The following is a 13,783-nucleotide window of genomic DNA, read 5'->3' as shown; positions in this document are numbered from 1 at the left end:
CCTTACACAGCCCCCCTCCCCCAATAAGAACGTCCGGTACACCACTGTTTCCAAAGCAGAGCCTCCAGCTGTTGAAAAACAACAACTCCCAGTATTGTCAGACAGCCGTTGACTGTCCAGGCATGCTGGGAGTTTTGCAACAGCTGGAGGCACCCTGTTTGGGAATCACTGGCGTACAATACCCCTATGTCCACCCCTATGCAAATCCCTAATTTAGGCCTCAAATGCACATGGCGCTCTCACTTTAGAGCCCTGTCGTATTTCAGGGCAACAGTTTAGGGCGACATATGGGGTATCGCTGTACTCGGGAGAAATTGCGTTACAAGGTTTGGGGGGCTTTTTCTTCTTTAACCCTTCATGAAAAGGAAATGTTGGGGTCTACACCAGAATGTTAGTGTAAAATTTTTTTATTTTTTACATGCTGATGTTGCCCTATACTTTACATTTTCACAAGAGGTAAAAGGGAAAAAAGCCCCCCAAAATTTGTAACACAATTTCTCCCGACTACAGAGATACCCCATATGTGAGCGCAAAGTGCTCTGGGGGGCGCACAACAAGGCCCAGAAGGGAGAGCGCACCATGTACATTTGAGGTGATTTGCACAGGGGTGGCTGATTGTTACAGCGGTTTTGACAAACGCAAAAAAAACAAAACCCCACATGTGACCCCATTTCGGAAACGACACCCCTCACGGAATGTAATGAGGGGTGCAGTGAGAATTTACCCCCCACAGGTGTCTGACGGATCTTTGGAACAGTGGTCCATGAAAATGAAAACTTGTACAGCCCACTGTTCCAAAGATCTGTCAGACACCAGTGGGGGGCAAATGCTCACTGTACCCCTTGTTATGTTCCCTGAGGGGTCTAGTTTCCAAAATGGTATGCCATGTGTGTTTTTTTTTGCTGTTCTGGCACCTTAGGGGCTTCCTAAATGGGACATGCTCCCCGAGCAAAATTTGCTCTCAAAAAGCCAAATATGACTCCTTCTCTTCTGAGCATTGTAGTTCGCCCATAGTGCACTTCAGGTCAACTTATGGGGTACCTCCATACTCAGAAGAGATGGGGTTACAAATTTTGGGGGGTATTTTCTGCTATTAACCCTTGCAAAAAGGTGAAATTAGGGGGGAAACACACATTTTAGTGGAATTTTTTTTTTTTTTTTTTTTTACATATGCAAAAGTCGTGAAACACCTGTGGGGTATTAAGGCTCACTTTATTCCTTGTTATGTTCCTCAAGGGGTCTAGTTTCCAAAATAGTATGCCATGTGAGGTTTTTTTGCTGTTCTGGCACCATAAGGGCTTCCTAAATGCAACATGCCCCCCAAAAACCATTTCAGAAAAACGTACTCTCCAAAATCCCCTTATCGCTCTTTCCCTTCTGAGCCCTCTACTGCGCCCGTCGAACACTTTACATAGACATATGAGGTATGTGCTTACTCGAGAGAAATTGGGCTACAAATATAAGTATACATTTTCTCCTTTTACCCCTTGTAAAAATTTAAAAATTGGGTCTACAAGAACATGCGAGTGTAAAAAATGAAGATTGTGAATTTTCTCCTTCACTTTGCTTCTATTCCTGTGAAACACCTAAAGGGTTAAAATGATGACTGAATGTCATTTTGAATACTTTGGGGGGTGCAGTTTTTATAATGGGGTCTTTTGTGGGGTATTTCTAATTTGAAGACCCTTCAAATCCACTTCAAACCTGAACTGGTCCCTGAAAAATAGTGAGTTTGAAAATTTTGTGAAAAATTGGAAAATTGCTGCTGAACTTTGAAGCCCTCTGGTGTCTTCCAAAAGTAAAAACTCGTCACTTTTATGATGCAGACATAAAGTAGACATATTGTATATGTGAATAAAATTTTTTTTTATTTGTAATATACATTTTCCTTACAAGCAGAGAGCTTCAAAGTTAGAAAAATGCAAAATTTTCACATTTTTCATCAAATTTTAGGATTTTTCACAAGGAAAGGATGCAAGTTACCACAAAAATTTACCACCATGTTAAAGTAGAATATGTCACGAAAAAACAATCTCGGAATCAGAATGATAACTAAAAGCATTCCAGAGTTATTAATGTTTAAAGTGACAGTGGTCAGATGTGCAAAAAACGCTCTGGTCCTTAAGGCCAAAATGGGCTTGGTCCTGAAGAAGTTAATCAAGAAATTGAATCATAGCTTATTCCACAGAAACTGGAAATGGGAACCACGGTGACCGACAACAGGAAGAACATCTTGTCTGCACTGCGACAAGAAAGCCTGAGACATGCGCCCTGCATGGCAGACATGTTCAATCTGGTTGTCAAGTGGTTCCTAAAGTGTCCCCCCATGTGCAAGACATCCTAACAATGGGAAGGAAACTTTGCATGCACTTCAGCCACTCGTACGCCACAAAGCACACCCTCCTTGAGCTGCAGCGTCAGAAAGGTGTCCCCCAACATTATCTAATTCGCGACATTCCATACATTGGAATTCCACCCTCCATATGTTGGACCGACTATATGACCAGAGAAAATCCATCACCAATTTCATGTGGATAGGGGGACTCCCCTGTGTAACTTCAATGTCAACCAGTAGCAGCTCATACATGACACCTGCTGTTTGCTCAGGCCCATTGAGGAAGCCACATTATTAGTCAGTCGCCCGGATTACGGGATGAACAATTTCCTTCCACTGCTTTATCTACTTCAACATGTGTTGGAAACAATGGCTGGTCAGGGCACTGGAGACGTGGCGCCTACATCTCAAGGCCACATGAGCCCTGTGGGGTGTGAACTGAAGGAGGAGGGGGAGGGGCACAGTTTAGGTTTCATGACAAGGGTGTTTTTTCTAGTCATCTGACAGGAGAGGAGGAGCAGGAGCAGTCAGAGAAGCTAGAGGGTTATGAGGAAAGCAAGACAGAGGACCCACACTGTGGCACTATGCAGTGGAGATGGAGTAAAGGAGTCTCTCGAGTCACTTGCACAAATGGCACAATGCATGCTCACTTGCTTGCATAGTGACTGCCGAATTGTCACCATTCGGCAGCAGGAAGACTTCTGGCTTTCCAACTTATTGGACCCTCATGACCATCACAAATGGGGGCCTTTTTTACACCCATTGAGAGGGAGGACAAACTGACCTACTACAGACTCTCACAAGTCTGGCTCGGGGGGCCCTCTGCGCTCACCTTCCACGGCCATGGCTGCTCGGAAGTGGTGGGGTGGCTGTACTAGCTCCATCAGCAGCAGCCTGAGTCTTCACCCGCATAGTGAAGCAACTCATCAGCAGCAGGTAGACCTGGAGCAGGACCAGAACCAGCAGGTGGTGGCATACCTTGACATGACCATGTCAACACAACTTGAAGATCTGCTGGACTTCTGGGCAGCAAAACTTGATTTGTAGTGGCAACTAGCAGAGTTTGCCCTGGAAAAGCTGTTCTTACCGGCCATTAGTGTGCCACCAGAGCTGGAGTTTAGTGCAGTCAAGCCATAGTAACCCCAAGGAGAACTTGTCTATCCACGAAAAATGTGGAGAGACTGACCTTTGTGAAGATGGATCAGCCAGGATTTCCACCCACCAATTCCTGATGCATTAGAGTAGATTGACCATGGTGCCACACCAACACTTCACGAATATGGATAGTGCTAAACATATTTAAGGTGCTGCTCCCCAGTTAGACATTCCTCTGCATCAGACCACAAGTAAGTATTGAGGTTATGCATTACGTAAAATTTTACTATTAATAATATTCTTAGGATAAAAATAAAATATATGTACCCAAATCTATTTTTGAAATCAAACAAAAGGTAAAGTGTTCCAAAAACACCTTTTGCCACTTACACCACCAAGTATTCATGTGATGCAAAGACCTTTAAAAGGTAGAAGGGAACAACATTTGGTCCATTGTAACTGGTGGGGGTAAAATCCCCTGTAAGGCCCTACTCTCACATTATTAATTCCCTTCTTGGCAAGTGTTACTCACCCTGAAAAGGGCAACCCCATACAGGAACCTCTCCCTATTTCCCCCTACAAACACTGCCATTTCACAGTGTTTTTAGGTGGAAATAGAGAGAGATTCCTGTGTGGGGATGCCCTTTTAGGGTGAGTAACACTTGTCAAGAAGGAAATTAATAGGACGAGAGTAGGGCCTTACAGGGGAAGTTTTTACCCCAACTTGCTACAATGGACAATACGTTGTTCCCTTCCACCCTTTCGAGAAAAGTGTTACTCGTCTTAAAAAGTATTACTCCCCCTGAAAACAATGGGAAATGGCAGTGTTTGTAGGTGGAAATAGGGAGAGGTTCCTGTGTGGGGGCAACCTTTTCAGGGTAAGTAACACTTGCCAAAAAGGGAATTAATAATGCGAGAGTAGGGCCTTACAGGGGAAGTTTTTACCCCACCTGTTACAATGGACCATATGTTGTTCCCTTCAACCTTTTAGAGGTCTTTGCATCACATCAGGTGTAGGTGGCACATGGTGTTTATTGCACACCTTTCCTTTTGTTTGATTTAAAAAATAAATGTTTGGTCCATATATTTTATCCTAAGCATATTATTAAAAGTTAAGTTTTATGTAATGCATATACTTAATACTTACTTGTGCACAATATATTTTTTGCAAAAGAGACAGTTTTCTTCGGCCTACCTGCCTCAGCTACTATTCTGATCCTGCCACCCCCCTGATGCCACACATCTGATGCCAAGATCTCCTTTTTTCACCCACCTTCATCACCGGGTACTGGTAGTGCCAAGCACCTCACCATTCTGTCACTGGTTCACTTTCAGGACTCCTGATGCTGCTGCCACCTTCAGGCTGCATCATTCTGCCACCATATGTTCTCCTCGTGCTGATGCCACCTCCACACTGTGTCATTCAGCCACTATATGGTCTCATTATGCTGCGGCCATTTCCAGGCTGTGTCATTAAGCCATTATGGTCTCCTCATGCTGCCACCAACTCCTCGCTGTGTCATTCAGCCACTATAGGGTCTCCTCATGCTGCTGCCACCTCCACACTGGGTTATTCAGCCACTATATGTTCTCCTCCTGCTGCCGCCAACTTCAGGCTGTGTCATTAAGCCATTATATGGTCTCTTCATGCTGCCGCCAACTCCACACTGGGTCATTCAGCCACTATATGGTCTCCTCATGCTGCTGCACACTCCAGGCTGTGTAATTCAGCCACTATATGTTCTCCTCATGCTGCCGCCAACTCCAGGCGCTGTCATTCAGCCACTATATGGACTCCTCATGCTGCCGCCACCTCCACACTGTGTCATTCAGCCACTATATGGACTCCTCATGCTGCCGCCACCTCCACGCTGTGTTATTCAGCCACTATATGGTCTCCTCATGTGGCCACCACCTCAACGGTTTGTCATTCAGCCACTATATGTTCTCCTCATGCTGCCACAAACTCCATGCTCTGTCATTCAAACACTATATGCTGCCACCATCTCCAGGCTGTGTCATTTAACCACTATGTTCTCTCCTTATGCTGCCACCAACTCCAGGCTGTGTAATTCAGCCACTATATGGTCTCCTCATGCTTCCACTACCTCAAGGCTGTGTCATTCAGCCACTATATGGTCTCCTTATGCTGCTGCCACCTCTATGATGTGTCATTCAGTCACTATATTGTTATGGAGCTGGATGTGGATCCTCTAACCTGTGTGGCTGATGACTCGGACCATATCGGGGAGCAGAGTCTAAAGTGCCGCTGGTCTTCACCAGAGCCCGCCGCAAGGCAGGATGGAATGCTGCGGCAGGTGACACCCAGGTCGCTACCCCCGACATGGCTCAACCACACAGGTAGCTGGGCAAGGCGAGGTACTGAAGGATAAGGCAGCAGCGTAGTCAAATGTAGCAGAAGGTCAAGGCAGGCGGCAAAGGTGTGAAGTCAAATAAGGTAGCGGGAAGGTCTGGATACACGGACAAGGCAAACAGGCAACAAGGAGCGCTTAATCTCAGGCTAGTGGCACTGAAGATCCAGCAGGGAAGAGGGGGGTGCAGGAACTTATAGACAAGTGTTACGCCGAGCGCTCCAGGTCCCTGCTCCTCCCCGGAGTGCTCGCGGCGTTCTTCTCTCTGCAGCGCCTTGGTCAGACCCGCTGACCGGGAGCGCTGCACTGACATTCACGATGGGGATGCCATTCGCATAGCGGGACGCGCCCGCTCGCGAATGGCATCCCAAGCCACTTACCCGTCCCGGTCCCCGGCTGTCACGTTCTGGCGCGCGCGGCTCCGCTCTCTAGGGCGCGCGTGTGCCAGCTCTCTAAGATTTAAAGGGCCAGTGCACCAATGATTGGTGCCTGGCCCAATCAGTCTAATTAGCCTCCACCTGCTCCCTGTCTATTTAACCTCACTTCCCCTTCACTTCCTTGCCGAATCTTGTTGCCTTGTGCCAGAGAAAGCGTTTAGTGTTGTCCAAAGCCTGTGTTCCAGACCTTCTGCTATTGCTATTGACTACGAACCTTGCTGCCTGCCCCCGACCTTCTGCTACGTCTGACCTTGCCTCTGCCTAGTCCTTCTGTCCCACGCCTTCTCAGCAGTCAGCGAGGTTGAGCCGTTGCCGGTGGATACGACCTGGTTGCTACCGCCGCAGCAAGACCATCCCGCTTTGCGGCGGGCTCTGGTGAAAACCAGTAGCAACCTAGAACCTCTCCACCGACACGGTCCACGCCAATCCCTCGCTGACACAGAGGATCCACATCCAGCTAGCCGAATCATAACAGTAGATCCGGCCATGGATCCCACTGAGGTGCCGCTGCCAAGTCTCGCTGACCTATCCACGGTGGTCGCCCAGCAATCCCAACAGATTGCCCAACAAGGACAGCAGCTGTCGCAGTTGACCGCCATGTTACAGCAACTTCTGCCACTGCTACAGCAGCAACCATCTCCTCCGCCAGCTCCTGCACCTCCTCCGCAGCGAGTGGCCGCTCCTAGCCTCCGCTTGTCCCTGCCGGACAAATTTGATGGGGACTCTAGACTCTGCCGTGGTTTCCTGTCTCAATGTTCCCTACATATGGAGATGTTGTCGGACCAATTTCCTACAGAACGGTCTAAGGTGGCGTTCGTAGTTAGTCTTCTGTCTGGAAAGGCCTTGTCTTGGGCCACACCGCTCTGGGACCGCAATGATCCTGCCACAGCCACAGTCCAGTCCTTCTTCGCTGAAGTCCGTAGTGTCTTCGAGGAACCAGCCTGAGCTTCTTCTGCCGAGACTGCCCTGCTGAACCTGGTCCAGGGTAATTCTTCAGTAGGCGAGTACGCCATCCAATTTCGTACTCTCGCCTCCGAATTATCTTGGAATAACGAGGCCCTCTGTGCGACCTTTAAAAAAGGCCTATCCAGTAACATCAAGGATGTGCTGGCCGCACGAGAGATTCCTGCCAACCTGCATGAACTTATTCGTTTGGCCACCCGCATTGACATGCGTTTTTCTGAAAGACACCAGGAGCTCTGCCAGGAAAAAGACCTTGATCTCTGGGCACCTCTCTCACAGTATCCTTTGCAATCTACCCCTGTGCCTCCCGCCGAGGAGACTATGCAAGTGGATCGGTTTCGCCTGACCCATGAAGAGAGGACTCGCCGTAGGGATGAAAATTTATGTCTGTACTGCGCTAGTACCGAACATTTCTTGGTGGATTGCCCTATTCGTCCTCTACGTCTGGGAAATGCACGCTCGCACCCAGCTCACGTTGGTGTGGCGTCTCTTGGTACAAAGTCTGCTTCTCCATGTCTCCCTGTCTATTTAACCTCACTTCCCCTTCACTTCCTTGCCGGATCTTGTTGCCTTGTGCCAGAGAAAGCATTTAGTGCTGTCCAAAGCCTGTGTTCCAGACCTTCTGCTATTGCTATTGACTACGAACCTTGCCGCCTGCCCCCGACCTTCTGATACGTCTGACCTTGCCTCTGCCTAGTCCTTCTGTCCCACGTCTTCTCAGCAGTCAGCGAGGTTGAGCCGATGCCGGTGGATACGACCTGGTTGCTACCGCCGCAGCAAGACCATCCCGCTTTGCGGCGGGCTCTGGTGAAAACCAGTAGCAACCTAGAACCGGTCCACCGACACGGTCCACGCCAATCCCTTGCTGACACAGAGGATCCACATCCAGCTAGCCGAGTGTCAGGCATGTGACATATTTATAGTCGCTCTGGCCCTCTAAATTTCAGAGCTCTGGCGTGCGTGCCCTAGGTAACGGGGAGACACATACTGAAGCTGAGAAGTAGCAGCGGAGGAGTCAGAGGAGCATGGTAAGTGACACGCTGTGACTCGCATGCGGGCGCGTCCTGAGATGCGAATCCCAGCCCCGCTGACAGCAGGAGCAAAGCGCTCACTGCCGGCGTGTGCGGCCCAATCGTGATCCTTAACAGTACTCCCCTTATGGTCTCCCCCTCCTTTTGTGGTTCAGGAATTTTCTCCTCCGGACCGAATCCTTCCCAATCCAAAAGGAAAAATCGCTTTCCTCTGACAAATTTGGAGTCCAAGATCTCCTTAACAACAAAGCATCTGAGATACCAGAGATGGTAGAAGGTGAGGTGTCCTTTTGAGAAAAACGGTTGTAGATGACTGGTTTCAAGAGGGAAATATGGAAGGAATTTAGGATCCGGAGAGAGGAGGGTCGATGGAGGGAATAGTCCACAGGATTAAGTCTTTTCTTGACTTAATAGGGACCCAAATAGCGAGGTATCTTGAAACGGATATATTTAGTTGATATCCAGACTTTGTCACCAGGAGAAAATTCAGGAGGAGGATCTCTTTTCTTGTCCACTTGGAATTTCATATGAGAAGTAGCATGTAGAAGAGCGCGATGTGTCTTCTGCCAGATGGAAGAAAAATTATGCACTTGTTAATCAACAGCAGGAACTCCAGAGGAAGAAGGGGTGAGGAGGATGAGGGTGAAGTCCATAGACCACATAGAAGGGTGAAGTAGCAGTGGAATCAGAATCTTTATGGTTGTAGGAAAACTCTGCCCAGGGAAGCAGATCAACCCAGTTGTCTTGGCGTGCAGAAATTAAATGGTGTAGATAGTCTCCTAAGACCTGATTCACCCTCTCAACCTGTCCATTGGATTGAGGGTGGTAAGCCGAGGAAAAATCCAGCTTAACTTGAAGAAGTGAGCATAGGGCCTGCCAGAACTTAGAGAGAAATTGGACTCCACGATCAGAAAGTATATGGGAAGGGAGTCCGTGTAAACGAAAGATATGATGAAGAAAAAGCTTAGCAAGCTGTGGTGCTGATGGAAGTCCGGGTAACAGTACAAAATTAGCCATTTTAGAAAATCGATCTACTACTACTCAAATGACTGTATTGCCACAGGAAGATGGAAGGTTAGTATTGAAGTCCATGGATATATTGGTCCAGGGAAGTTCTGGAACCGGCAAGGGCTGAAGAAGTCCTGCTGGTTTGGAATGAGGGGTCTTGTCCCGAGCACAGACTGAGCAGGACCGGACAAAATCAATAACATCCCATTTTAAGGTAGGCCACCAATATTGTCTGGAAAGGAGCTGTAGGGATTCACGAATACCTGGATGGCCGTCCAGAAGAGAGGAATGTCCCCGTTTCAAGACTCAGAGTTTCATACGGGGTGATACGTAAGTCTTTCCGGAAGTCAGATGTTAAAGACTTGCAGGTGCTGCAGAGATGAGATGTTCAGAGGAAATAATATACTGCGGGGGAGATTCATGGTCATGCACATCAGAAGACCTGGAAAGAGCATCTGCTCATAAATTCTTTTCCGCAGGACGGAAGTGGATGTAGAATCCTGAGAAAAATAGAGACCACCGGGCCTGCCGTGGGTTAAGTCGATGCACTGTCTTAAGATAGAGCAAGTTTTGTGATCTAAATAAATAGTAACAGGATGTACAGAGCCTTCCAAGAGGGGACACCATTCTTCTAAAGCCAACTTAATGGTCAAGAGCTCGCAATCTCCGATGGTATAATTTTTTTTCCGTAGCAGAGAAGGTTTTAAAGAAAAATCCGCAAGTTAAAAGTTTTCCCCTTAGCAAAATTTTGCGTTAACACTGCACCTGCACCAACTGAAGAAGCATCCACTTCCAAGATGAATGGTTTGCTAGGATCGGGTCTAGATAGAACAGGAGCAGATTCAAAGGTGAACTTTAACTGTATGAACACTTTTTCAGCCTCAGGAGTCCAGACTTTTGGATTAGCAGTCTTCTTGGTAAGCGAAACGATGGGAGCTACTAGAGTGGGGTAGTGAGGAAGGAATTGCTCATAGTAATTGGCAAAGCTGAGGAAGCGCTGAATTGCCTTCAGACCAGTAGGTTGTGGCCAGTCTAGAACTGTGGATGACTTGTTGGGATCCATTTGAAGATCTTGACTGTTAACAATATAGCCCAGAAAAGGGAGGCTGGTCTTTTCAAAAGTACATTTTTCCAGTTTAGCATAGAGATAATTTTCCCGGAGACGCTGTAACTAGAGATGAGCGAATTTACTGTATATTTGATTCGTCACGAACTTCTCGGCTCGGCAGTTGATGACTTATTCTGCATAAATTATTTCAGCTTTCAGGTGCTCCTGTGGGCTGGAAAAGGTGGATACAGACCTAGGAGACTCTTTCCTAGGACTGTATCCACCTTTTCCAGCCCACCAGAGCACCTGAAAGCTGAACTAATTTATGCAGGATAAGTCATCAACTGCCGAGCCGAGAAGTTCGTGACAAATCGAATTTACTATAAATTCGCTCATCTCTAGCTGTAACACTTGGCGGAGGTGAGTGCGATGAGACTGGACATTGGGCGAGTAGATAAGTATGTCATCCAATTAGACAACGATGCAGGAGTACAAGAGGTCACGGAAAATATCATTGAAAAACTCCTCGAAGACTGCTGGAGCATTACAGAGTCCGAATGGCATCACAAGATATTCGAAATGTCCATCACGAGTATTAAACATAGTCTTCCATTTGTCCCCTTCACATATACGAATGAGATTATAGGCCCCACAAAGGTCTAGTTTAGAGAAAATCCTGACACCTCGCAGACGATCAAATAACTCTGAGATTAAAGGAAGTGGGTAGCAATTCTTTACTGTAATTTTATTCAAACTTTGGTAGTCAATGCATGGTCGCAAATACCCGTCTTTTTTTCCACGAAGAAGAAGCCGTCTCCGGCAGGGGAAAAGGACTTCCTGATAAACCCCTTCTGAAGGTTCTCCTTGATGTAATTAGACATGGCAAGAGTTACAGGAACAGACAAAGGGTAGATTCGGCCCCTGGGAGGAGTGGTGCCAGGCAGTAGATCAATAGGACAATCATAGGGACGATGTGGAGGCAAAACTTCAGATTGCTTTTCACTGAAGACATCTGCAAAGTCCTGGAGGAACAAAGGCAAACCGGGCAGAGGACAAGAAGATGAAGGTTCCAACTTAGATAAACGTATATGAATACAGTGGTTGTTGCACTGCGGATCCCAGCTAAGAACTTCTCCAGTTTTCCAGCTGCAAGGCATGGAGCTGCAACCAAGGTAGGCCAAGCAAGAGAGGAGAGGTACAATGAAGTAGTACATAGAAGGACAAGTTCTCCTTATGCTAGAGTCCGACCTGCATCGACAACGGTTTTGTACGATATAGCACATGGAAACATAGAATGTGTCGGCAGATAAGAACCATTTGGCCCATCTAGTCTGCCCAATTATCTGAATACTATGAATAGTCCCTGGCCCTATCTTATATGAAGGATAGCCTTATGCTTATCCCATGTTTAAACTTCTTCACTGTATTTGCAGTGACCACTTCTGCAGGAAGGCTATTCCATGCATCCACTACTCTCTCAGTAAAGTAATACTTCCTGATATTACTTTTAAACCTTACATTCCAGTTTTTTTCCATTGACCGTAGAGATGTACAGCGGCTTTAACAGGCGGGATACAGGCAGATGATACCTATGTATTAGGGCAGCATCAATAAAGTTTCCCGCTGAGCCAGAGTCCAGAAAGGCAAGAACGGAGATGATCTCTTTGGAGGGTAGAAAAAGCTGGACCGTCAAATTTAAGCATGGAGAGGTGGTATTCACACCTAGGGAGGCATCTCCCACAAACCCTAGGTGCGAGCATTTCCCTGTGACTGTGGACCCAGAGGAAAATCCTTGAGGAAGTGATCTGCCCTGGTGCAGTATAGGCATAGATTCTCATTTCGGAGAAGGTTGAGGTGGTTGCTGGAAGACAGGTGCAAAACGAGGAAAGCGCCGAGGTCATGCAGACTCCCTTTCTTGGTGTAGTTCCTCACGTCGCTCAGAGAAATGGAAATCAATCCTGGATGCCAACTGTATTAGTCTTTCAGGTTAGATGGCAATTCCCAGGCAGCGAGGACATCCTTGATATGACTTGATAATCCTCTCTTGAAAGTAGTGCAAAGAGCTTCATTATTCCGTGATAATTCTGATGCCAGGGTACGAAATCCTATGGCATACTCCCCACAGAGGATTTGCCCTGAAATAGACTCAGCAATGCCGACTCAGCAAAGGAAGCCTGGGCTGGTTCTTCGAAGACCCCACAAAATTACAACAGGAATGCCTGGAGATTAGTAGTGAGAGCATCACTGCGATCCCAAAGCAGAGTTGCCCAGGCCAAAGCCCTTCCAGTTAAGAGACTGATGATGAAGGCCACCTGTGCTCGTTCCATGGAGAACTGTTCCGCCATGAGTTCAATGTGCAAGGAGCACTGAGTCACGAAACCACGACAGGACTTGGGATCCCCCTCATATTTCTCTGAAAGAGACAAGCAGAGTTTTGATCCGGAGACGACTGCAGGAGAAGGAGGCAAGACCGGAGCAGGAGGAGGCTGTGGTTGCGGCGGTTGTTGTTGAGCAGTGAGTAACTGCTGCATCATGGCGGACAACTGGCTCAACTGCTGTGCCTGCTGGGCCAACTGCTGTGACTCGAGTGCCACGATGGAAGTGAGATACAGATTATCTGGCAGAGGGACCCCAGCTGGATTCATGGCTGGATCTTGTTGTTATGGAGCTGGATGTGGATCCTCTAACCTGTGTGGTTGATGACTCGGACCGAATCAGGAAGTGAAGTCAAAGGTGCCGCTGGTCTTCACCAGAGACCACCACAAGGCAGGATGGGCTTGCTGTGGCAGGCAACACTCAGTTCACTACCCCCGACACGGCTAGACCACACAGGTAGCTGGGCAAGGTGAGGTACCGAAGGATAAGGCAGTAGCGTAGTCAGACATAGCAGAAGGTTAAGGCAGGCGGCAAAGTTGTGAAGTCAAATAACATAGCGGGAAGGTCTGGATACACGGATAAGGCAAACAGGCAACAAGACGTGTATGTCCCCATCCCCTAGGGCAGGCGCACCTTGTTGCCAGAGCTGAGGAGTCAGAGGAGCATGGTAAGTGACGGGCTGGGACTCGCATGCGGGCGCGTCCCTCGATGCAATTCCGAGCCCCACTGACAGCAGGGGCAAAGCGCTTGTGGCCAGTGTGTGCGGCCGGAGCGCGATCCTTAACATATATGGTCTCCTCATGCTGATGCCACCTCCAGGCTCTGTTGTTGTGCCGCTCTGTGATAGTGATTCTAATACCGCCTCTGATCTGCATGTCATACTGAATAACAGTATTATTTCACTAACCCAGCACACACCCTATGCCTGTTACAGCAAGGCAAAGTGTTTTACACCCCTATTGAGGCTCTCTGTAGGCCAGAAATCGCCATTTTTAATATTGATTCACAGCAAATAAATCCGTACCGAAACAAATTTTTTAGAAAATGTGTTGAATTGGCCGAATCAAATTTTTCTAAAATTCGCTCATCTCTATTTATTGCCACTGCATGGTACTTGT

Source organism: Hyla sarda, chromosome 6 (assembly GCF_029499605.1).
Source record: "Hyla sarda isolate aHylSar1 chromosome 6, aHylSar1.hap1, whole genome shotgun sequence".
Classification (NCBI taxonomy): Eukaryota; Metazoa; Chordata; class Amphibia; order Anura; family Hylidae; genus Hyla; species Hyla sarda.
The sequence above is the reverse complement of the archived record's forward strand: the minus strand, read 5'-3'. Positions refer to the sequence as shown.